We start from the raw sequence: 26061 nt of genomic DNA, 5'->3' as shown, positions 1-26061 counted from the left end.
AATGCCCCTCCCCCAAATGCAGCCCCACCGATGCCCCACAAAAGGCAGGAGGGTTGTAACGCCCTCCTGTCATGTGAAACCCCGTCCCGGCCCATCTCCCTCCCTCCCTCCCTGCCTGCCTGCCTGTCTGTAGCTCAACCTTGGCTGAGTCTGGCCCACCCACTCCCCCCCTATCTTTAAGAATCGGGAGCAGGAGGGGTGCTCATTCCCTCCTGTTCCAGGCCTCCTCCGAGGCCAGCAGGATGACCGGGCAAGGCCCACCCCCTCTCCGTACCTTAATATTGTTGGGAGCAGGAGGGGTTCTCAGTCCCTTCTGCTCCACGCCTCCTCCGCCAATGAGTGCGGCCTTAGGCCAAGCCCCGATGCACCATCTGATGCGTGGGGAGGGGCCTAAGGCCCTGATTGGATGAGGCGCCCTGGGGGGGGGGGGAGAATGGCTCTAGGCCGTAACTTCTTTAAAAAAAAACTTTTGTAGGCAAGGGATCCTGTGGTTTTAACCCTTGGGTTAAAACCATGGGCTCGCAGTGCAGGGAAGGGCAGAAGAGATTCAGGTGGCAGGCAGGAGAAATCCGGTGATGAGCAGGGCGTCGATTCGGGGTAGAGCAGGCAGGAGAAATCGGGGAAGAACATCGGGGCAGCAGGCAGGAGAGATTCGGGGCAGCAGAGAGCAGGGCTGTGAGCTGGGCTTCTATGGAGCAGGAGAGTAGGAAAGACGTTTGTAACTGGTCCCCAGCAGTCGCTTTTTCCGAGCCCAGTCGGATTTGAAAAAATGGTTAGTGAATCGCGTCCCTGCCTATTTTGCATGCAGTTCCCCTCATTTACATGCGTGGATCAGAAGAGGGTCGCAACACAGGTTAGTGAATCGGGTTGGGGAAAAATTGGGTCGCAAAGGTCTCGCAAACCGACCGGTACACGATCGGTTTCCTTAGTAAATTTGGTCCTTTGTGGTAATTTAGCAATTACTATCCAATAAACCACAAGTTAAGTGCCATGGGTTATGGCATGGGTAGAGACTGGGTGTGAAAGATGCTTGTCAGTTAACACCCTCAAGACTTACCATGTGCTAACTGGTGTGGCTGGGTGTAGGCAGTGCAACTGCCCAGCCTAGGATTTGACCACAGGTAAACAAGACCAAATGGTTTGTCTTAGAGGCTGGTGGAGTGGTTTAAGGATGCACATAAAAGAAAAAAGAGTCCAACTCTTCTGTTTTAATTTACTGAGCAATGTTTATTATAAATGTTAATGAATATGCTTTCAGAAAAAAAAAAAAAATAAAATCCAACAGTTATTCCTCATTATGAAATCCTTATTTTCCTCAGAGGGCTTTCAATCACTGTCCCTCTTTGCTTGGCTCTGTGCTTCTGGTTTCTGGTTCAAAACCTTTACTCAAGTTAGGCACTTGCTTGCCTCAGTTCATTCAGAAAAGGAGAAAGAAAAACAAAGGATTAGCCCAACAAAATCCAGGTTCACAAAACCAATTCACATTTGCCTGGGCAGGAATTGCACAGTCATATAATCCCTCTGCCCTTCATCTGCTCCTGGAACAGGATTCACTTCTTTGCTCTTTTAGTTAGACTGTGACCTAACACAGGCCTTCTCAACTAGGCTTTTAGAATTCAAATAAATGGTGAAAACTGCATTCTATATAATTTTCCACCATCATTTTACTGTGTTCAAATCCAAGCTAAAGGCCCACTTTTTTGAAATTGCTTTCAACTCTTAACTCCCATTCACTGCTGTCAGATACCTATACCCACTAAAATCTCCCCAACCCTGAAATGTCCTGTCTAAATTAGATTGTAAGCTCTTCAGAGAAGGGACTGTTTATTGTATGTTAAAATGTACAGCGCTGTGTACACTTTTTCAGCGCTATAGAAATAATAAGTAGTAGTTGTAAATACTACCTTTGAACTTTCTCTGCACTGCTCAAAGGAGCGGGTTCTTCCTCCCAAAATTATTCTGATTAAACCCACCCAAGAATCCTTCAGGTTATAAACTAGAATCTTTAACTGGTTAAATCAGATTACTCAGATGACACTTCTGGTCATATCATCCATCTTCACCACAGCTTTCAGACAGTATCCAGCTAGTTTTCATAAGCCGCTTTTAAAAGAAAAAAATAAAACTTTTATCCTCAGGAGGTACTGCCTGCCAGCCTTCAGGTTTCACTTTTAAAACAAACCTCAAACTTCCAGCAGTTTCTACAGTTGCAGCCCTTCCCCCTCAATCCTATAGTGCAACATAGCTGCTAAATTCACCTTCTTAAACAGTATCTTAGTCCAGCACCTTTCAATTTCTCAGCCCTCTTAAATTTCCATGGAATCATTCATTACATCATTGTCAGTGCAAACAATAAACATTTTCAGATTCCATTTCTATTTCAGCTTGCTCAAGTTCATTCTGATTCATTGTCCCTTGGTAAATAATCTCAGGTTCAGTTAGGTACCTGAGCTTTGTCCTCCCTTCTGACCCGAGTCCAGCGTTGCTTAGGCTGTAGCTGCTTCACCTGGAAACTTCTGCTGGGAACTGCTGCTTTGGATGTGATACCTCCTCCAACTCCTCCTCTCTGGCTTGCACTGCTGGGATACTTGTGGCCAGCCCCAGGTGTCTGCCCGTCCCTAATTGGTATAGTGCAAGGAGGTGTGCAGTGGCGTACCTAGTATATGTCAAAACAACACTTTCAAATGGGAGACTAAAGTGGTCATAAGATGTTATAATAATATAAATTAGAAGCTAATACTGGTTTCCCATTTGTTTCTGCAGAAATTTATATTATTATAACATCTTATGACCACTTTAGTCTCCCATTTGAAAGTGTTGTTTTGACATACATTGGTTTTCAATATATCTGAGTTGTAGTAGCTAGTACCTAGTATATGTGACACCCGGGGCCCATCATTTTTTGGCACCCCCCCCTTCTGTACGAAAAACATAATTTTTAGTAACAAGCACACGTCACACATGAGTACCTAGGAAAAGACAGCATCTTACATATGCAGTGAGCAGTACAACATCAATACACCCATTGTAAAACTAAACAAGCCAGACTAGTACAGATCAATCCTACACCGTCAATCCTAATAGAAAACCATGTCTTTCGAACACACAGAACACAGAAAACACCTTCGCCTAGTATGGAATATGTCATCACAAACGAACCCCTCCCCCTTTTACAAAACTGTAGTGTGGATTTTAGCCACAGTGGTAACAGCTCTGACGCTCATAGAATTCTGAGCATCAGAGCTGCTACCACCACGGCTGGCGCTAAAAAACGTTCCACAGTTTTGTAAAAGGGGGGATAAAATAGAAATACATAGACAAAGATTAAATTGAACCAGCAAGAAGCTGGACTCTGCATAAAATGTAACACCACAGAAACAGTGACACATGTCTCCTAAAGCAATAAATAAATAGAAAATTTTTTTTTCTACCTTTGTCTTCTCTGGTTTCTGCTTTCCTCATCTTCTTGTTACTGTCTTCCTTCCATCCACTGTCTGCCATCTCTCTGCCCCTATATGGCATCTTCTCTCCTTCTATGCCCCTTCCAGAAACTGTATGCCTACCCCTTCCATCTCTCCTTTCACCCCCATTGGTCTGGTATCTCTCTCCTCTCCTTCCCTCTCCCACACCTCTCTTCTGCAATCCCTTTCTTCCCTCATTTTCCTTTTCAATTTATTTTCTGCATCCAACTAGATTACGTTCTTACTACCCTCTCATCAATTTCCTTTTTTGCTGTCTACCTACAGCTTGCCACCTCTTTCCCTCACCCCCTCCAGTATTTCCCTAACTCAATCCTTTTCCCCCATCATTTGCCCTCCTTTTATTTATCCCCTCCTTCCACCATGTGCCCTCTTTCTCTACCCCTTCCATCTAGTACCTTCTCATCTGTCCACTTCCATCGTCTGCTCCCCTCTTTCTTTCCTCCCATTTCCTTCCTGCATTTGCTCCCTTATCTCTCCCATCTGCACTTCCATCCAGCATAGGCTCCCTCTCTACCCATCACACTACCATCCAAAATCTGCCCTTTCTCTCTCCATCCACCCCTCTTCAATCAGCATCTGCTCCATTTCTTTCCCTCCAATCCAATTCCATCCAGTATCCTTCCCCCTTATGTCTCTCTCCCCTTTCCCTGTACATCAATTCCATTAGCCCCACCCTTCCATTCCACCCTGCCCCCTTTCTCTCCCTGCACCACTCTTTCATTCCAGCAGTGCTGCTCCTTTCTTGTGATGACTGTAGCTGCTGGCTGCCGGTCCACCTCACTCTGACGTACTAGCTCTGGAGCAGAGTCAGCAGCCGTGTGCTGGAAGGTCCCACGATGACTCCAGGCTTTGCTCCGGAAGAAGTAAGTTACGTCGGAGGGGGTTGACCCGGTAGATGCAGGGAGTTGCAGCAAGGACCCTCGATGACTGCGTCTGCCGGGTCCACCCCCTCCAACATAACTTACTTCTTCCGGAGCAAAGCCAGCAGACGAGTCATCGGGGGACCTTCCTGCACCTCAGCGCAGCTGCTGACTCTGCTTTTATTTCTGCAGATTCACGGGTGTAAAAAAGGTTGAAAAACACTAGAGCAGTGTTTTTCAACCTTTTTACACCCGTGAACCTGCAGAAATAAAAGAATTATTTTGTGGACCGGCAAACTACTACGACTGAAATTAAAAAAACACATTTCCGCCCTGTCTCCGCAAGCTCAATCCCCGCAAACCATCTGTTCCCATCCGCATAAGTCTCAGTTATGATTTTATATTGAACATATTTTATTAAAGTATAAAAAGAAACAATATTCTGTACAATTGTCATTTTATAAATATAAATATACAGAGTAAGGACCAACAATACCCCTGTCTCCCCTCCCCTTCACATATATCCCCTCTACTATCAAGAAAATTGAACAAGCCAAATTATTACAGAATGCTACACAGAAATATCATGCTAACAGAATACTGCAGTCACACATGACAGGAATAGTGTTAGGGGAATGCCCCCTGGTCCGAGAGAGCCCTAAGCCAGCTAAGCTAAAGAAGCACTGCCTGGGCTTTGCAGTCCCCAGTTATGTCTCTAGCAGGATACATATTTCAAATCTGATATATTCTAATGACAAAATAGAAATAAAATGATTTTTCTACCTTTTGTTGTCTCTGGTTTCTGCTTTTATCTTCTTTTCACTCTTTTCCTTCCAGTGTCTGCCCTGTCTCTTCAATCCAGCATCTGCCCGTTCCATCCACTGTCTGCCCCTTCCAGAAACTGTCTGTATCCCCCTGCCATCTCTCCTCTAGACCCCCCCCCCCTTTGGTCTGGCATCTATCATCTTCCCTCTGTTCCCTCATGGTCTGACATCTTTCTCCTTTCATCTCTCTTTCCCTCCCCCCTGTGGTTTTTAGCATCTCTCTCTTCTCATTTCCTCCACTCAGAACTGATATCTCTTTCCCCGTTCTCTGGCATCTCTCTCTCCTCTCTCTCTCTTCCCTTTCCTTCTCTGGTCTTCCTTCTTTATTTTCTGCATCCGTCTAAATTAAATTCGTTCTTACTATGCAGTCCTCAAATTCCCTCTTTCACTATGTCTACCAACAGCATGCCACCCCTTTTTTTCACCCCTCCACTATCTCACTAACTCTATTTTCTTCCCCCATCCAGCATATGTCCTTTTTCTTTATCCCTCCTTCCATCCAGTATGTGTTCTCTTTCTCCACTTCCATTCAGCATTTGCTCTCCCTTCTCCCCACTTCCATCATCTGCCCTCTTCTCTCTCTTTCCCCCACTTCCATCATCTGCCCTCTTTTCTCTCCCCCTTCTCTCCACTTCCATCATCTGACCCTTCTCTCTCTCGTCCCCCACTTCCATCATCTGCCCTCTTCTCTCTCCCCACTTCCATCATCTGCCCCTTCTCCCCACTTCCATCATCTGCCCCTTCTCTCTCTTTCTCCCCACTTCCATCATCTGCCCTCTTCTCTTTCCCCACTTCCATCATCTGTCCCCTTCTCTCAATCTCTCCAGGCCTATCTTTCTCCCTTCCTCACCTTTCTGATTTTGGCAACAAGATCGGCAAGGCCCCCCCCTCCGCGACGGCACTCAGTGACATCGGCGCCCCCCCCCCCCCCACGCAACAGCACTCAAGTTCGGCCTCCTTTTCCCGGCATCAACAGAACTTCAGATCGGCAACAGGTGCTCAGTCAAAAGCTTCCCTCTGACTGAACTGCCTAGGTGGAAACAGGAAGCTGAGTCAGGGGAAGCTTTTGACTGAGCACCTGTTGCCGATCTGAAATTCTGTTGATGCCGGGAGAAGGAGGCCGAACTTGAGTGCTGTTGCAGGGGGCGCTGATGCTGCTGAGTGTCATTGCGGGGGGGAAGGCGCCGATGCCGCTGAATGCCATCGCCATTGCAGCCCAGGAATTTTCCAGACCTGGCCGGCTGTGCACCCCCCTAAGGCTGCACCCGGAGCGGACCTACCCCCTTCCCCCCCTTGGTACGCCACTGGAGGTGTGTCTACCCTGGGTTTTCTGCCTGAGATTTGCATTTAACTTTGAGACAATATGTTCTTGCTTTACTTCCCTTTTCTGACACAAACTCGGTTGTTTAGCCTTCCCCTCTTGCTGTGTCTCTTTGGAAAAACAAATAGGAAGTGTCAGTTTCTATTTTCTTCTTTGGCAAATGTCTAGCTTAGTAATAGGTGACAAAAACAGCTAGCATTTGGCATTTCTTAGTGAAACTCGGAGTTCACAGGCTGTGACACTGGCTAAGGAAGAGTTAATGTGGAACCATTTACCAATTTCTCAGTAAGAGGTATTCAGTATTCAAATCCAAGCTAAAAGCCCACTTTTTTGAAGCTGCATTCAACTCTTAACTCACTATCAGATACCTTTACCCATTGAATCATTCCTTCTGCCAGAAACTCCCCAACCCCGAGATGTCCTGTGTGTCTGTACAAATTAGATTGTAAGCTCTTCTGAGCAGAGATCATTTATTGAATGTGTAATGTACAGTGCTGCATATTCCTTTCAGCATTATAGAAATGATAAAAATTATTAGTAGTAGTAGGTATTAAGGATTAAATTCTCAAAAGTCACCAAACTATATGCACTGGTATAATGTGCTGTAAGGTGCATATTCTATAAACACGCCCAAGGATAGGCGTGGGCATGGTTTCACCCGAAAGAGGCCTTGGGCAAGCTTTGTTACAGCATCTTTGAAAATAACGATTGACAATTTTAATGCCTTGATATTTTTCAACACGTGCAATTAAAAAGAAAAAAACTTGCCCAAATGTTTAGCAATAACACCTGGATTTAATTGCATTTGCAGAGAAATGCATGCATTACAACTAAAAAAGGATCCACATTTTCTATTTAAACTAAATGCTAATTTGTGAGTGATTCTGTCTCTTGTAATTTCTAGCTAGAGCCTGTACTTATCCATATTTCATTTATATATGCTGAGTTCATTTGCATGCAATTATGCAATGTAGATGGACAGGTGCTTTGTCTTCCTTGCATTTATCAAGAACAAAGGAAATGAAAGATTATATGCTGGTTTATATGGGATTATTTCATTTTATGTTTTTCTTTTTCTTTCTGGCTGAATAATTAATTCAAAGAATAGTTTAAAGCTACTGTCAATGGATTCATTTTTACAATGTCTTTAAATATGATTTTCTGTCAGCTTGTTATAACACAATGAAAAATAGAAAGTTAACATATTAATAATAGAACTGTATCTAGTCATAATTCATTAACTTTTGTGTGATAGCTTAAGCAAAATTACAGATAATTATTCATGCAGTATATAACAATTCTGAATCTTAGGGTAAGATAATTAAACAATTTAAACAATTAGTCAGTTGAGGGAATCATATGTGCAAATATACATATACACAGATATACTATTAGTAGGGTTACGAGATGTCCAGATTTATCCGGAAATGTCCTATTTTTAGAGAACATGTCCGGGTGTCCAGACGGCTTTTCAAAACCTGGCACTATTTTGTGGTCTGCAACCAATGCTAATGGTGGATGTGTTTTTTTTTTTTTTTTTTTAAATACAGTTCTTTTTACAAAGCTGCGCTAACAAGCAGTACTCATTCTGTTCGTATGGGCGGCTAGGCATTTAGCATGCGCTGCTCAGCAGTGCACCTTTGTAAAAGTCTGCCTTAGTGACAGCAAAGCATGTATAAATTCTGGACATTCAACCTGATGTGGTCAAAATTTGTCCATCTAGATTTAAGAGCTACTGGGACATTTTTAAATGCAATTCTTAATTTGCCAAATTTATTTAAACCTTTTGCATCTTGAAAAATACCCAGAAATTTATTTTACTATCCCTCTCCTTCACAAAGCTATGCTAACGTTTTTAGTGCCAGCCACAGTGGTAAGAACTTCGACGCTCATAGAAATCCTATGAGCGTCGGAGTTCTTACTGCCGCGGCCGGCACTAAAAATACTAGTGTGGCTTTGTAAAGGAGGGCCTATGTTATTAAAAACAATGAATGAAGGGAGATTAGAGACACTATTTTATCATCAGTGAAGGAATTTGATTCAATGGTTCTTTAAATCTCTACTTAAATTCCTCTCTTGCATCTTATGACATCGTCAAAATTCTGCAATTGATTTACAGCTTTGAAACGAAATCACTGCCTTTGTTTCTATTCTCTGAGGACTTTAAAGTATAGCTTTCTTAGAATGTTGTACATAATGTCACAAAAGCTTCATTTGAGCTTCTATATTTTATGGTATAGTGAACATCTGTTTGAGAAAAATGGCCAGGCTATACAAATTATTTTGTAAAATAACGCAAACTAGTAAATGAACAAAAAACCCTTCAGGCTAGAGAAATGATTTTGAAGTCTCTACAGTGAATTAGTGATTTGTTTTTCTCATGTTTACCTCACGTTCTTGCTATCATGGAATATTTTTAGGGTAGGGGGGATCAGAGATGGAGAATGAATGTGGAAACAATGTTCAACTAGGGCATCTTTTTTCAACATCAAGTGTGTAGACCAAAGGACTCAGGCACTGCACACTGCAAATAAAATCAATATAAAAAGCTCATCCTTCCGGCTTCCTGATGTAGCGTAGCGAAACACAGACTGTGTTGGAGCCATGAACTGACCTTTTCAGATAAGTGGTCTACTGTTAAACAACTTTTGTAGAGCCATAACATTTGCCACTCCAGTAGAAGCAAATATCCTTGCTCCATCCAATGTGTTATGATTAAAATTCAAGCACCTTTCCAGCGACATTGTACCACTGCTGTGGCGCCTTGCTGAAGAGCTTATGAGCACATTTAAATATTTAAAAGCTTTTAAATGTTATATGAAGATACTATTTTAGAAACTTGCCCAGTATTCATGAGAGGGGTTTTTTTTGTGTTTTGTTCTATTTTGAAAGTATTGCCCCCTCAAGTGGACTGCAATTTAAAATCCTCGGTCTGTTTGGAGCAAACTTGCATCCATCTTTGGCATTAACTTAACATTCAATTTTTTCTATTTTTCTGCTTTCTTCTCAAAATCTACTTTTTCATGTCTTACCTTCCCTTCCTATCTCTCTTCCCCTCTCTAGTTCCATGGTCTGACATCACCTTCCTTTTTATCCCTCCCTCCCTCCTTCCTTTCTCTTGGTCTGGCATCTGTCTCCTTCCCTTCCCCCCATGCCCTGGCCTCTCTCCCTCTGCCTCCATGGTCTGGTATTTCCTTTCCTTCTTTCCTTTTCCTCCCTCTCATGGACTTGGCATCTCTTGTTCCTCTCCTCTCCCTTGTCTTCCTTCTCCCTCCTTCCCTCTCGCCAATTAGGTGCAGCAATAACAGCATTTCTCTTCCCCCTTCCCTGTGCAGTGGCAGCATTTCTCTTCCCCTTTCCCTGTGCAGCAGCAGCTTTTCTCCCCCCCCTTCCCCCCCTTCCCTGTGCAACAGCAGCATTTCTCTTCCCCTTTCCCTGTGCAGCAGCAGCAGCATTTCTCTTCTCAGTTCCCTCCCCCCTCCCCTATGTAGCAGCAGCATTTCTCTTTCCCCTTCCCTCCCCCTGCTTCCCTGTGGAGCAGCAGCAGCATTTCAGTACTGTTTAGTTTCTGGCAGGCTCCCTTGCTGCACTCATTTTTCCCTCAAAGCCGCGGGCATTGTCATTTGCGGTGGCTCTTCACGCAGTCTGCACCTGCATCAGAAGCCTTCTTGAGAGGCTTCTGATGCAGGCTTGGATCGTGCAAGGAGCCGCCTCTGCCACTGCCCACGGCTTTGAAGGAAAAATGAGTGCAACAAGGAAGCAGTCCAGAAACTAAACATACAATCATCGCGTCCAGACTGCGGGCCACAAAACAGTACCTGGGGAGCCGCATGTGGCCCACAGGCTGCGAGTTTGAGACCACTGGTGTAGGGTCCAATTCATCTACTGTATCGATTTCACTGTTACACTACTGGTCAGTTGATTTGATATACTGGGCATTGGTCATCTTTTCCGCTCCAATTGTGTATATCAAGGTGGAACTTTTCATACACAGATGGCCAATTGATTCTCATACAGACTGGTACATATTTTGATTGTTATTGTTTTGATGGACTCATTTTTATGATTTTTTTAATGTTATTAATAGACCTGTAAGTGTCCAGTTCATCTTCTCCACTTTGCCAGTTTTTTCTTTCTGGTATTTGTTTGTGGCTACTAATATTTTGGTGCCATGTATAGAATTTTAGCCTATGTACCTAGAGTATGGTAAACTTCATAGTGAAAGAAATTGTCAGTAGCCATTTTTAAACAAGTTTCTTAAAGAAATCATCTGAGAGAAATCTGATAAAGAGTGCTTGTTAAATCTGAACAATTGTACCATTTTTTTGTAAAATTATTAGGCTTTTAGCTGCTACATGTACCCTGAGTAAAGGTCAATGTTAATCAGTTAATTAGATAAACTGAATTTTGACTTGATTCATCAATTCAATGATATTTCTGGTTATAATAACAACAATTATATTGGAGAGAGCATTTTTCAACTCATGTTTTACATGCCAGTTCATTAAATAGAATTATAAGAGATGACAAAACATATGTGCATTGTATAAAACATTAAATTTTACAAAAGAACATTAGATTGTGGGCTCCTTTTACAAAGATGCATTAGGGCCTTAACGCGCAGAATAGCGTGCGCTAAAATGCCACATGCGCTAGCCAGCAGTAGTTTTTCAGGTGCTAATCCGGTGCGTGCGCTAAAAACGCTAGCGCACCTTTGTAAAAGGAGCCCTGCGATTTTTCCTTTCTGCTTTGACTTTTTTTTAAATTATTATTAATTAAGCGCATACCTTGCATATTTTGAAAGGGGAAATCATTTTACAATTCAATTTAGATATCTGGAAATCCAAGACTTAAACAAATAATTTTTTAAAAAAATTATTTATTTATTTTTTATCTTTCTGTCTTGAATATTTGGCACTCTTTTCTTTTGTAATTGATGTACACCGTACTGATGTTGTATCGAAGAGCGATATATAAATAAAAATAAACATAACTAATAAACATGACACTATTTCTCTGTCCAGTGAATGACTCTAGGTACTATGAGTTTGGAACTAAACAGAACAACAGTGATCAACATTGATTACCATGCGGTAGGAATGTACTTTCATTTGTAAGCCACAAACAACAACATTTACCCCCTCTTCTATTGAACTGCGCTAGCAGTTTTTAATGCAGAGAGTCACGCTGAATGGCCTGCACTGCTCCCAACTCTCATATGAACTCTATGAGTATTAGGAGCAGAGCGGGCCATTCAGCGTGGCTCAACACGCTAAAAACTGCTAGTGCAATTTAATAAAAGAGGGCCTTAGTTTTTGCTGTTCTCTTAGGTTTCTGTGGCTGGTGTCATGACTGTTACAGTTGTCTGGGTCTGGGTAGGTCAAACCAACATTTCAGCCATCATGCTGTGTCTTTCTTCAGGGTGTGCTATGAGGTTTGACATTTGTCTTTATATATAGTGGGCTCTCTAACCCAATTGGGTGGGGCTTGAGGTGATTGAGGCAGGGAAGTCCGCTGGTCCTGCCAAATCCTACCCCCTTCCCTCCTTTCCTTCCCACGTGGTCTCCTGCATTTCTCTCTTTTCCTACTTGCTTTTCCCCTCCCCCTACTTGGTCTCCAGCACCTCTCTTCCATCCCACCCCACCCACCTCCATGAGGTTCAGCATCTCTCTCCTTTCTTTTTCTTCTTCCCTCCACCTTCCCCAACCACATGAGGTGTTCAGCATCTTACCTCCATTCCACAAGGTGGCGGTGTGATAATCAGCATCTATAGAAGATGCATCATGACCAGCATGGTGTTTTGAGCATCCATGAGTGTTCAAGACCTGCTGGCTCCTGTCTGCTCCTATTTCAGAGGAGGCAGAAGGTGGCAGGCCTGGAGGCAGACATGATGCATCTTTTATGCATGCTGATTGTTGTGTTGCTATCCCAGGGGGAAAGAGATAAGACCTACTATGGTGGAGGGAGAGAAATAAGAAAGGAGCAAAGGAGGGGGATGCTGGAGATGACAGTGTATGTGTGTGTGTGTTTGTGTGTGGGGGACTGTGCTGGTGCTGCCTCCTAAATTGGACAGGGCAAGCTAGTCCTCAGCACTCATCTCTGCATGTCAAGAAAGCAGCTGACAGGAAAGTTTTGCTTCCTTCTCCTCCATTCCAACACCTTTGAGCCTGACAATATACTGTACAGTATATTTAAATTTGAATGGATAAGGTACTTTTGTAAAGTTACATAGAATGCATCCCCTTGAATATATATGCCTTACACATTACAAAAGAATCAAACTTCCAAAGTGACAGTAATTATAAAGATTTTTGATAATAAAAAAAAAAGCCAAACTAAAGTTCTCTTCTCGGTCTTATTATTAATATCCCAAAGAGAAAACTATAGAACACGTTTTCTAATAATAATAAAAGAACTCCTTAGCTATAAAATGAGGTTTTAAGGCACTTGCATTTTATCCCCAGGGAAGAAAATGTGTGCAATAATTCATCGTCACCCGTTGACCTGGCTAACCAAGACATGCAATAAAAGCGCCAAGATTGGAAGCTAAGCCTGTGATCTTATAAATTTCAGGTCAGTGACTTAAAAGTCAACAACATGATCATGAATTTATCTCCTAGTAGAGGTCACTAGTTGATGAACACTTTGGAGAGAAAAGAAAGTGAACAAAGAGTGCCGTGAACGTCATGCTCTCAACAGCGCTAATTGAGAAAGTGTGGCTGTGCTGTGCACATAGCCTTGTCCTCATCCTGCCAAGAAAGATATTTGTGTCAGCTTAGACACGGTTTGACTATATGCTTTGAAGATTTACCCATATATATATAGTCGTTCCGTTTACGTGTCTGATAGCAGAGTTAACAAATTCTATAGCAACTATCTTAAAAAAGATCGAATTTTGGATGACTGATTTCAAATTGAAATTGAATCCTGAAAAGACTAAACTCTTTCTAGCCAGTCCTACTGACAAGATTAAAGAATCAATGATACATTTTAATGGTCTGGACTAGCCTATAGAACAGTCCCTAAAAATACTAGGAGTGACTTTAGATCAGGGGTGTCCAACCTGTGGCCCGAGGGCCGCATGTGGCCCCGTGAAGTATTTTGTGTGGCCCCGGTCGAGGGCGATGCAGTGTTTTCCTCTGCTGCCCCTGGTTGTTTACCGTCTTGCTAGTTCCTTCCTCTGTTTTGCTGCAGCGTTTGCGCATTTGTGCGGCCCCAGAAACATTTTTTTCGGCCAATGTGGCCTAGGGAAGCTTTAGATCGACATCTCACTTTAGAACAGCATACAGATTTGTTACTCAAGAAATGTTTCTCAGCTCTCTGGAAACTACGAACAATTAAGAAATATTTTGATAGTTTCCTTTCGTCTGTTGGTTCAGTCATCGATATTGAGTATCCTTGACTATTGCAATATTATTTACTTGGGTGCCTATAAGAAAATTTTCAAAAAACTAACAACCTCTTTTACAAAGCCGCACTAGCAGCTGCCTCGCTGCAACAGCCCCAAAGCCCTTTAAATTTCTATGGGCTTTGGAGCTGTTAGCACAGCGCAGCCGCTAGTGTGGCTTTATAAAAGAGGCCATAAGAGTGGTTCAAAACACTGCCGTTCATTTTTTGGTTTGAAAAAAAATGGGAACATGTCACTCCCTATTACCAAAAATTACCGATAGAGGCCAGAGTTTTATTCAAATTTTCATGTATCTGCTTCAAATCAATTTTCGGTATGTCTCCAGGTTTCCTTGTTTCCCATTTCTCCTTAAATTACTCAAACAAGCCTACACGTAAAGTCCACTTATTTACATACCCTCCTGTCAAATTATGTCATTTTAAGATATTTTTAGAGAGAACTCTCGCTTTCCAGGCAGCTAAATTGAACACCTGGTTTGGCAAAATTATGCTAAAAGTTCCATCTTACTATAATTTTAGAAAATTACTAAAAACACAACTATCTGATAAATTTGTAACTTAAGTGTTCTAATGTTAATACTTTTAGGGCTCCTTTTACAAAGGTGCACTAGCGTTTTTAGTGCACAGACAAGATTAGCTCACGCTATAGCGCACGCTAGCTGAAAAATTACTGCCTGCTTAAAAGGAGGTGGTAGCGGCCAGCACACACGCTAAAACCACTAGCGTACCTTTGTAAAAGGAGCCCTTAACCTACACGTACTATGTATTTTCTAGAAATAGCTTTTCTTGTATTGTAAATCAGCTGGATGTTCAGCCTTATCTTGCTGTGAACCGCCTAGAACCTTTTACTGGTCTGGCAGTATACAATAAATAAATTATTATTATTATTACAGTATCAAAGATCATGCAAATTACTGTTGCATTAAATTTGTGAAAGTAATCTTCAGCTCATTGTCAAATGTCACCTTTCCAGTCAGTGCCTGAGATGTGATTGGCTCAGGCATTGATAGCAAGAAAAAAAAAAAAAAAGTGTCAGAGGTATGCACCAGCCCTGATCTCACTCCTCTCCTGCCTGATTGACCTGGTTGCCTACCTGATATTCTAGTTTCTAGTGCCCCCCCCCCAATTGGACTGGCATTGTCTGTCTATCAGCATCCCTCCCCCCACCTCCACCAGGATCAATCATTCACCTTTTCCCTATTTAAAACTATCTCTATTACCACTACTATTTATTATTTCTATAGTGCTATCAGATGCACACAGCGCTGTACTTGTGTCTAGTTGCACCCCTCCCTCCTCCCACCCCACCTAACCAGAATTTTTTTAAAAAGAAGTCCCTGGTGTCTAGTGGCAGCCACCGTACCCTATCTCCTTTTCAAAGTCCCCCACCCCAAAACTCGCTCTTGCCTTTGGGCCATCATTTCCAAAATGGCAGTCTCTTCCCTATGTGATACATTCTAGGTTGCAATGGGTGTGGCCAGTCTTCCCGGTGCATCCCTAACAATCTAGGTTCTAATTCTATAGGATTGTGCTAACATTTTATAAAGACACATGGATAACATGCAACATGCAACTTCAAATTAATAAAATAATAAAGACATCATTCATGACCATGAGAAATCTGAGAAAAATCCGATCATTCTTAGAAAAGAAGCAATTCCTACTACTGGTACAATCTCTAATCCTTGGGATGCTGGACTACTGCAACATACTATACCTACCATGTCCCACGACCATGATGAAGCAATTGCAGATGGTGCAGAATACAGCCCTGAGACTTGTCTATTCACTAAAAAAATATGATCATATCACAGAGGCATACCTTGACTTGCATTGGCTTCCAATAGAAGCGAGAGTGAACTTCAAATTCTACTGCTTACTTTACAAGGCTATCAACGGAGAAAGCCCAACTTACTGGAATAACAGACTAAATCAATCCTCCTCAATCAGACACAGAAGAACACATTCACTATTCTATTACCCACCATCCAAAAATGTCAAACGAAAAAAACTTTATGACAACCTAATAGCCTCCAAAACAGCTAAGTTGGACAAACAACTCACCACTCTGTTATCTTCATCCACAGATTACAAAACCTTCAAGAAAGAAATTAAAACCATACTCTTCAAAAAAACACGTTAAACCTATCCAGCTCAACAATCCTAACCCAACATCCAACACTCTATAAACCCTTAGTACTCTCTAATTTTTCTACTTACTAAACATTATGTAAAACCCATAATTCTCCCTTAAAATTTTATCTCATCATTTAATCTATTACTTCAAGTTGAAATGTAATTCTTGTTTTAGTTTGGATGTAATCCGCCTTGAACCGCAAGGTAATGGCAGAATAGAAATCATTAATGTAATGTAATGTAATAACATAATAGATTATTTCTGTACCACTTAGCTGGTACGTTCAATGCAGTTTACAAATATTTAAAAAAATAATAGGAATTAAACAACATTTGGGGCTCCTTTTACGAAGCCGCATTAGCGGCTTTATCGCAAGTGACTTTTTAGCACACGCTAAAACCCGCGCTAGACAAAAAACTACTGCCTGCTCAAGAGGAGGCGGTAGCTGTTAGTGCGGCCGGCAGTTTAGCGTGCGCTATTATGCACATTAAACCATTAACATGGCTTCGTAAAAGGAGCCCTTGATTACTTAATAAACAAATGTGTCTTCAATTGCTTCCCAAAGTGACAATAGAACACAGAGCTTAACAACAGAGATTTCAATTCAATTCAATTCAATTCAAAAAAAGCTGCCTATTAAGAAAAAAAAAAAAAAAGACGATGATATTTTTATAGTGACAGCCCTTTATTGATGGAAAATTAAAAAGACTGTGCGAACTATGTGATTGAGCAAATTAAATGATTTGAGTAGGTAGATAGGTGCTATGCCAAAAAGAACTTTACAGCAAAGGCAGCCAAATTTAATTTTTTTTTCCATATCTTTATTCATTTTAAAAACCAACATCAAGTGCAACATATTATCAAACAATGTACAAAATAAACAGCACTTAATTCCATCAAATGATATAATAAATATATATCCCTTCCCCTCCACCCCCCATCCTTTCATACAGTATAAAGACACTCAAGAGTAATACAAATGATCAAGACAAACAAAATTGCAATCAAATAATAAATGAAAGGCATCTCTCTCCCTCCCCCCCCCCCACCATCCTGGATGTGTATAAACAAAGGGTTAAAACTAAAAATCAAACTTTACAAAATTTTGTCAATGGTCCCAGACCTCCTTGAATTTCTTATAATGTCCCAATTGTATTGCACTCATACGTTCAAATTTATAAATTTGAGCCAAATTTAAATTTGATGTGAGCTTCCACGGGCAACTAATGAAGTTCCCGATAGAAAGGACTCACATGGTCAAACTTTCTCAAACTGTAAATCAGGTAAACTGCAGCATTCTGGACTATTCAAAACCTAGATAAATTATTTTGCTGGCCTGCTAAATATATTATGTTGCAATAGTCCAGTTGTCTCAGCACCAAAGACTGTACCAGTAATTTAAATGACACAATATCAAAGTAAGATCTTATACTGCATAATTTCCATAAAGTATAGAAGACCTTCCACACCAGCGCATTCACCTGATCCTGCATGGTTAAGTTTTGATATAAGATGACACCCAAGATCTTAAGAGTGGGTTGTATTGGGTTCATAACATTATTTAGTGATAAAGATGTTTCAGTAAAATTCTGACCTGAAGATGCCTATAAAAATGTTGTTTTTTTCTGGATTTAATTTTAGTTTAAATTCTAGCATCCATGTTTCATTAACCCTGAATATCTCTTCCCCATTAGAGAGAGAATATATTTTAAAGTACAAAGATGTCTGTGGATGAGTATGGAAAGGGAGGGGCTTTTCCCAATGAGTTTTCACCTCCATCTCTTCCCTTTCTCCTGTTTGCAGTAGGGGTCATCAGTTGTCACCACTTTGAAGTAGAAGTCCTATACAACTTCTTCCCAGTTGATTTTTCTTCTCCAGATCTGGATCCTCCCCTATTCCCCTGAGAGGTCAGGCAACCAAACATCCTTTGGTCATTTGCTCACTCCTTTTATCTCCCTCTTACCCTGCCCCTTTGGCTTGGGCTCTTATAACACTCTCTCCAGACTCCTCTCTTTGCAATCCTACCCCAGCATCAGTAGATATCATAGAAAGCCCTCTAACCTTTCCCAGTTACTCACTATTCACAGGAAATTCCCAATCCTGAAATCTAGCATGCCAATGCCAACTTATGCTAGTATTCTGTAATGGTATCTTGGCACTAAGATATCATTCTAGAATTAATAGTAAGTACATGGCACTAGTTTATAGAATTGCCACAATAATTCCCACAAGCAACATCCCCTGTACAGTAGAAACCATCTCACCTTGATTAGGTCATCCAGAAAGGTTTAGCATTGGTCAATTATTTACGATAGTATTTTTAAGACTTTGTACAAGGCCTATTATCCTACACAGATTTATATATATATATATATATATATATATATACTAAACACTTTCACAGTAATGTCTTTCTTTACTTTTATTGCTCATAAAACGAATGACCAATATTTGAAAGCCCTGAAAGAATGCATTATTGGTTTTATTACGTTATTATTATTGTTATTTATTCTATATTTTCCCTGTGCCAAAATTATATTGTTAATAGTTTCTTTCTCACTGTATGAAAAGTTCATTAGCTGTTAAAAGCCATATTGTGTGAAAAGAGGTCTTAAAGTGTGCTTAAAGCTAAATATGGCCTGCAAGAACCGTGAACATTAAAGCACATTAAACAGCACGAGTCAAAGAACCCTCTAGAGTTTTCTTGAAGTATATTACTTTTAAATTAGAGGCAAGAAATTTTCCCCGTTGTAGCTGGACAGAAAACAGCTGTGATCATTAAAAGGAGGAGGAACTGCTAAGTAGCTATATAATTAACACTGTGTAATTAACACAGCATTTTTAATAGTGCTGCTCATCTAAGGCATAGGAGGTACAGTGTTGGGCCTATACAGTGCTAGAAGAAAAGCAGGATTCCGGCCCTTGGAGCCTCTCACTTGTTTCGCTGCCCCTTCCATTGCTAGGCATGAAGGAGGCTGAAGCATCTGAATTTTTCTTCTCTGTGCTCTTTAAACCGAGAGCAACCTTTCAGTCAATTTTGACCATTAGTAGTCTTGTAGAGACTCTTGCGGTGCTTTATTTTTCCCCTTTCACAGCAAAGAGTGATTCCATACGAAGCGAGAGGTTGTAAGTACAGAACAGCAAGGACCATTTTTCTACCTTATCCATCTATTTCCATATCCGCTCTATCCATCTTATCTGATCTATAGTGACACAGGTTAATTGATAATTTATTGTGGTGTCACATAGTATTACAATAGGCCACATATCACATTCGCCTGAGCTATAGGAAAGCCATGATTATCCTCAGACACATTAGAGAGTAAGAAACATCGCTGAGAGAAGGAAATTGGGACAGAGCTAAATACTCTTCCCTTCCTGCTTATATTCATCACGAAACTAAATAACTCTTTGAAATTCAGCCAGAGTTACTGCTCCAGCATTTTGCAGAATAGCGACAGCAGATATTTTCCTGCTAAAACACGTCGTCCCCTTCCACAAAAACATCATAGCATTTTGCATCTCATGCATATCGTATCCATTTGTCTATGACAGGGGTTTTCATTCCAGGCCTCAGGATATACTTAGCCAGTCAAGTTTTCAGGATATCCAAAATGAAGATGTATGATACATTTCCACAGAATGGAGGTAGTGTATGCAAAAGCATCTCATGCATATTCATTCTGGGTATCTTCAGTGGCATGGCGAGGTTGAGTGGCACCCCTCCCCGCCCCCTTTCCTGACCCCCCTGCTGTGCACACCCCTTCCCCATACCTTTTTAACTTTGGCACGAGCAGCCACCAAATTACTGCCCATATCGGCTTCGGCGCTCTGTCTGACATCACTTTCTAGGTGCGGGACCTGGAAGTGATATCAGAGAGAGTGCCGAAGCTGATGCGGGCAGCAATTTGGTGGCTGCTCATGCTGAAGTTATAAAGGTATGGGGGAAGGAAAGGGGTGCGGCAGGGGGGGAGGAGTGGTAAGGTGCAGAGAGGAGGAGGGGTGCCGGCACCCTGAGCAAGATGGCATCCGGGGCGAGTTACACCACTAGGTGTCTTGAAAACCTGATTGGCTAGCTAGGTGTATCCCGAGGACTGGGTAGAGAACCTCTGGTCTATGATCAAGGTGTTTGCTCAGACAAATCACTGGAATGCCGGCATTCAGAGAACCACATTAGTTAGACGTAGTGTTTGCCGCGAGTCACGATATTTCCCACTTCTGGCAATAGCTGTCAAAGGGATTTCTACTGCCATTTTGTCAAATTATTTGGTTCTTGGTGTCTAATTATAATAATGATGTTTTTGTCTTTAAATCGATATCCTGGCACCTTATTAAAATGGCTCTGTTGGCTCTGCTTCTTCCTGATGTGAACTTCCTGCTTTTGAGAGGCAGAACCAGCAGAGCCATCAGCATTATGGCTTAGAGATAGTGGCTCTGCACTTTTAAACTGCTTTTTTTTTCTTCTAGGAAGTAGTTTGGATGGTGGGGTGGAGAGTAAGGAAACCATGTCACTGGACTGAGGGGTGGGACTGGTAGAAAGGGTACCTCTGGATTGATGAGGCCAACCAATCAAGATGTCAATGAAAAACACTATTTTCTATGTTTGTGTTTTTATATTTTCTTCACTTAAAAGATCCACCTGAAAACTGGAAACGAACGCACTCACCAAACAGCACACAATGGGCACAAATTTTGCTGCCCGAACACAACACAAGCTGAAGAAGCCATGAAATGCAGGAAAAGTAGCCCATTTTGAGTATGAAGAAAAGAATTGCTCTGCAAAGGTATTGCATGGACAGTTTTCATTGTCCTCCATATTGTGTATATCGGCAAACTGGTGTGCACAGTCGATTTGCACGCACAACATAATTGGTTAGCAAGCCAATAATTGACAATTAACACTTCATCATTGATGCTAATTGGCATTCCTTAAAAGTTACACATGCAACTTGGTTAGGGTATTCTATAAAGTGCTGCATGCCAATTCTAATGTGCAAATGTGAAAAGGGTGTGGCCAGGGGAGGAGCATGGTCAGATCGGGGAGGTGGGGGGGTTCCTATGTTCTAGAATACAGAATGCCTGATGCATGCGCAAGTTCAGCACAGGTATTTATGCCTGGTTTTCCCTGGCCTAATTGGGTGTGCCTAAAAGTTATGCGACATACTGGTTCTTAGTGCAATTTTATAAGGTACACTACCTTTTATAGAATTATGCTAAGCAGAATTCTAGTTGGTGTCAATATTTTGGGTGGCCTCAGGCCAGTCTTAGAAATTACAGGGCCCAGGACCCAGTTTTGTGAGCCTCCCCTGGTCCCTTGTCTAGTCCTTCCCTCATCTAGCCTTGCCCCATTGACAAAATGTTTATTTTTTTATGTATTAAATTTCAAATAAAGAGAAATCAAGCAAAACTTGAATAGGAAAACTGATTCAAATAAGCACAATACTATCCAGTGGCGTAGTAAAGGGGGCGATGGTGCAGGCAGCCATCCTCCTTTCTTCCCCCTGCTCCTTCCCCACCACCCACTTCCACGCATGCGCACTGCTTCCCTTCCTCTTATCTCTGTAATGATCCTGGCACAAGCAGCAACCTCCAATCTGCTGTCATGCTAGCACTGGCTCTTCCTCTGACATCACTTCCTTGAACCACACCTAGGAAGTGATGTCAAAGGAAGAGCTAACACTGGCACGACAACAACTTGGGGATTGCCGCTCACACCAGGAACATTACAGAGGTACGGGGGAAGGGAAGCAGCACATGCATGGCAGGAGGGGGCGGGGAAAGAGTGTGTGGAGGTAGGGGTGGGGCAGAGAAGAGGGCAGGGAAAGGAGCCACCGCCCCGGGCACCTCTCACCCTCGCTACGCCACTGATGCTATCATAGGAAATCTAGTATTAACCTAGCTGCTCTACCATCAAATTCCCGAAAATCATGTTCACTTTACATATTCATTTACAAGAGCAATTTTGCCAGGGCTCACAGTTATCTGTGGCGGTATCGTACATAGTATACAACTTCATAATACTTCTTCACCCTCACAAATTAAGTGGCTGTTTGGAATGACTCTGCCCTGTTTTTACCTCCCCCTACCCTCTACTCCCCCAACCCCCCCCCCCCCCAAAACACCTAACTATAATTAAAAGGATCACTACACACAAAAACAACAAAGGGTGGGGAGGGCACTAAAAATATCAAACACAGCTTCCTACATCCATAAATCACACTCTCCCCTCAGTTCCTACCCTCCCGTCTCCCACCAAACACAACCTCTCTCCTTGACAATCCAATCACATAACACTTCCATACATATACCACCCAGCAGCATCCCTCCCAATCAGAAATTATTCCATTCACTACCAACCTCAGCCCTATTTACTCTACCAAAAACCCTCAATTTTATCCAAGTTCCAAACACACAGAACAAGACCATTTGGACATGGGATGGGCCAATCTTATAATGGGACTTGCTACCCAGAAATGGCAACAGAGCAGTGGGGCATCTTAAAGGGCACTGCTGTGAACTTCACAAAAAGGCTGCCAAATAAACATATCACCAGAACTCCCTTATAGGTCATGGTGAGCCCCTCCAAGCCCACTATACCCACCTGTCTATAACCCCAATAGTCCTTATAGCTGCAGGTGGCACCTATATGGCAGTATAATAGGGTTTTGGGGAGTGCATACATGTTCCACCATAAATATAGTGGTTAAAGTGGCTTATGGGCCTGGATCCTCCTCTCTATGGTTCACTAGCACAGCCCCCAAGCTATTTAAGACACCTCTGTGCAGCTCTACAAGGCTTTCCTATACTATGTACTAAATTTCTGGAGACAGGTATGTACTTTTTATTATGATCTTTGTGGGGCTGTGAGGGGGGTCAGTGAACACTGGGGGAGTGTGTGGGGCCTTTACTTTGTCTCTGCAGTGGTTATTTGGTCACTTTGGATACCTTTTTGGCATTTATATCTATTTTTAATTGTCTAACTCACAACGTTTAAGTTTCATCCAGGATGTCTAGTAAAACATTTGATTATCCCTGCAGGACAACTAAGTATAGGTTGGCCCACATCTCACCCTAACTAATCTTCCAGATATGTCCCTTTCAGCTCTGGGAGCACAGCAGCATTTAGAGGCATAAAAAGTCCCTCAACACGTCCAGAAAGTCAGTTTGATTGTCGGCACTTTTAGGTCGTCCAAGTTCTGTCTTGGGCGGGATTTTAGACGTGTTTAAGTTTTTGATTATGAGCCCCATAACCTATAAGTAATGCAAAAACATGGAAAATATAATTGAAGGCAGAATTATTTTTGTTAAATGGTGAGGCTAAGATTTTGGGGGGTTATTGGCATTAGCTGTGGATAAAGAATATTGGAAGACTAATAGTGATGTCTAAGCAGCTGAACATATGAACGTCTCTCATGTTTGTATCTAAAATAAATTTCTTTCATTTCACTCCTTCAATTATATATATATATATTTTTAATGAGCAGCATCTGTTCTGAATACCTTCCAGAGTCAAACAAATCTTCACTATGCATTGAAAAAAATGAATGCATCCTCTTTATGCCACAGGCTTTCTACAATATTATTTATTATAATTGCCATGGTTTCATTAAAAACCATAAACATGACCATGATTAAATTAGAACAGCAGATTAGACTTTCACAGACTCTGTTAGCATATCAAAAAAATGAAAGCTCTAGGTTTGATCCTTAAATAGGTAGGATCGAAGAGAAAATATGCTCGAAAGGTCAAGGGGAATCTGCACAATTTATTGGAAGATTGCCTGTTTCTTTCGACTAACACAATCCTACATATCCTGTTTTGCACAGACTGTGTGCCTTAATCTGGATAATTTATGCTCTTGTGTGCCTGACCTTGGCTATAACTCATATCATAGGGTAACAAGAAAACCTAGGATCTGAGGATCTATGGTTTAGGCTTTGTGGGAGGTTGGGCCTGCTAGGCAGCCATCATTTATCCAGTGAGCTGGAAAGACAAAATTAATGGCCTTGGTAGCAGCAGTGAGGTAAAAAAGAGAAAGTTTTATTCCATTTAGAAGAGATTAACATGCTGAAGTCAATGATCCGATTGATCTGTTGATGTGGCTTAAATACAAGCATGTTTGTATTTTTCAGCAGTGTTGTTCCATTCAGTACACACAGTTCTGGAGAAATTATGCACAGCCGCATTTAATAAGACCTGAGGGGTGGATAAAAAATATGAGACCCATCAAATGTATTTTCTCGCTCAATCATTAATTATGTTATTTAACAATGACTTCTGTATTCTGCTCTTAAATGCCACTGTTGACCCTACCTGAATAACAGATCTGTTTGGAAGGGTGAGAACCTTGGAGAAAAATAATGCTTTGGATTAGAATCACACAGCAGAATTCTCCAGATCATAGACTAGAACAGTGTTTCTCAAGCCGGTCCTGGAGTACCACCTTGCCAGTCAGGTTTTCAAGATAACCACAATGAATATGCATAAACTCGATTTGCATGCATATTCATTGTGGTTATCCTGAAAACCTGACTGGCAAGGACCGACTTGAGAAACACTGGACTAAAATATCAGCAAAGCCTTAAGAATCAAGCACATAAGGTTCCAAGGTTGAAGGTAATTAGAAATGCAAATGTTTTTGCAGCCAGAGTTCAAAACTGATGTGTTAGGATTGCTTAGTGCATCCATATTTTTTAAAATTATTATTATGGGAGTTTTACACAGCCTGGAAGAGTTTCTCCTGCTGATGGCCAAGGAATATGAGGGGGCTACAGAAAAGTTCTCAGCCCAACCAAGAAGAGAATGATGTGGAGCCATGAAACTTATAAAGTTATTCCACACTTTTCTTGACGCTTTTCATTTCAGTGATATGAAATGAAATGAAAAGCGTCTAGAAAAGTGTGGAATAACTTTATATGTTTCATAGCTCCACATCATTCTCTTCTTGGTTGGGCTGAAAACATTTCCGCAGTCCCGCGTACATTTTCTCACTCACACTTAGACCATCAGCCCTTTATTATTCCAATTTTGGGTGTATACTTTCTAGAAACTGGTCTATATCAGCTCACAAACTTTCCTTAAAAATAATATTCAAAGACATTTGCCCTACCAGGAAGCCACTTATTAAAGAATCACTTTGCCAAGTGACCAATTGTCTGCACTGGACTCAAGAGCTAATAAATTACATGCAGAAAATGAATAATGAACAAGCTGAGTCAAATTAAAGCATACTTTCAAATGTGTTAAAAATGTCTCAGACTCCCAGGACTGCAGGTTATTCCATTATTTCAATTTAGTTTAACATCTGTCTCATTTAAGATTTCAGAATGTCAACGGTTTTGGCATCGGCTGCCAACTGAGGAATCTATCTTGGATCATGGAAAAAAATAACAACCTTGTGTTAATGACTGTTCCGGATAACATTTATTAAAAATTCCTGAGAACTGAGAAGTCAATTTGTTGAAAGTCAAAATAAGAGATAAAAACCATGAGTTTGTTTGCTGGATCCTTTGACCTTTCTATCCATCTGTGAATCAAATAGTAAAACATGCCTGTCTATAAATTAGCTTTGTTGATGAGTTTGCACTATTGTGATTAGGAAATAAAATTCTTGCACAGAACTAAACAGGATTTTTGCAAACCTATTTTGACTTTCATTACACCAATGAAGCAGTAACATCCCCCAAATGTTCACATATTTCATTAATTTAGTTAATGTTTATTTTCCTTATTTAATAGCAATGCAAAGATGTTCATAGAGAAGATAATTAAAAATGAATAATGTAGCTTCTTTCTAGTGACTGTTACATGCACCAAAAGTAATATAATTAAGGGCCCCTTTTATCATGCTGTGCTCGAGGTTATTACCACAAGCCGGCAGGGTAAAATGCTCTGATGCTTCCTATGAGCATTGAAGCACTTACCTCACTGGCCTCTAGCACAGCTTGATAAATGTGTTTATGTAAGTGTGTGTGTGTGCGGGGGGGGAGAGGGGAGGGGAGGTTAAATCGACAGTGATATGTATTGGTC

General features: G+C 41.4%; 1 long non-coding RNA gene across 1 annotated transcript; it reads left to right on the top strand.

The window, feature by feature from the left end:
* Positions 1 to 586: 586 nt before the first annotated feature.
* Positions 587 to 25581, top strand: LOC117363122. Its single transcript, XR_004539980.1, has 3 exons — positions 587 to 853; positions 20665 to 20815; positions 25351 to 25581. It is a non-coding gene; the product is annotated as an uncharacterized LOC117363122 (long non-coding RNA).
* Positions 25582 to 26061: the final 480 nt, after the last annotated feature.

This window comes from Geotrypetes seraphini, chromosome 6, assembly GCF_902459505.1.
Source record: "Geotrypetes seraphini chromosome 6, aGeoSer1.1, whole genome shotgun sequence".
NCBI lineage: Eukaryota > Metazoa > Chordata > Amphibia > Gymnophiona > Dermophiidae > Geotrypetes > Geotrypetes seraphini.
This window is presented reverse-complemented; position numbering and strand designations above follow the sequence as displayed.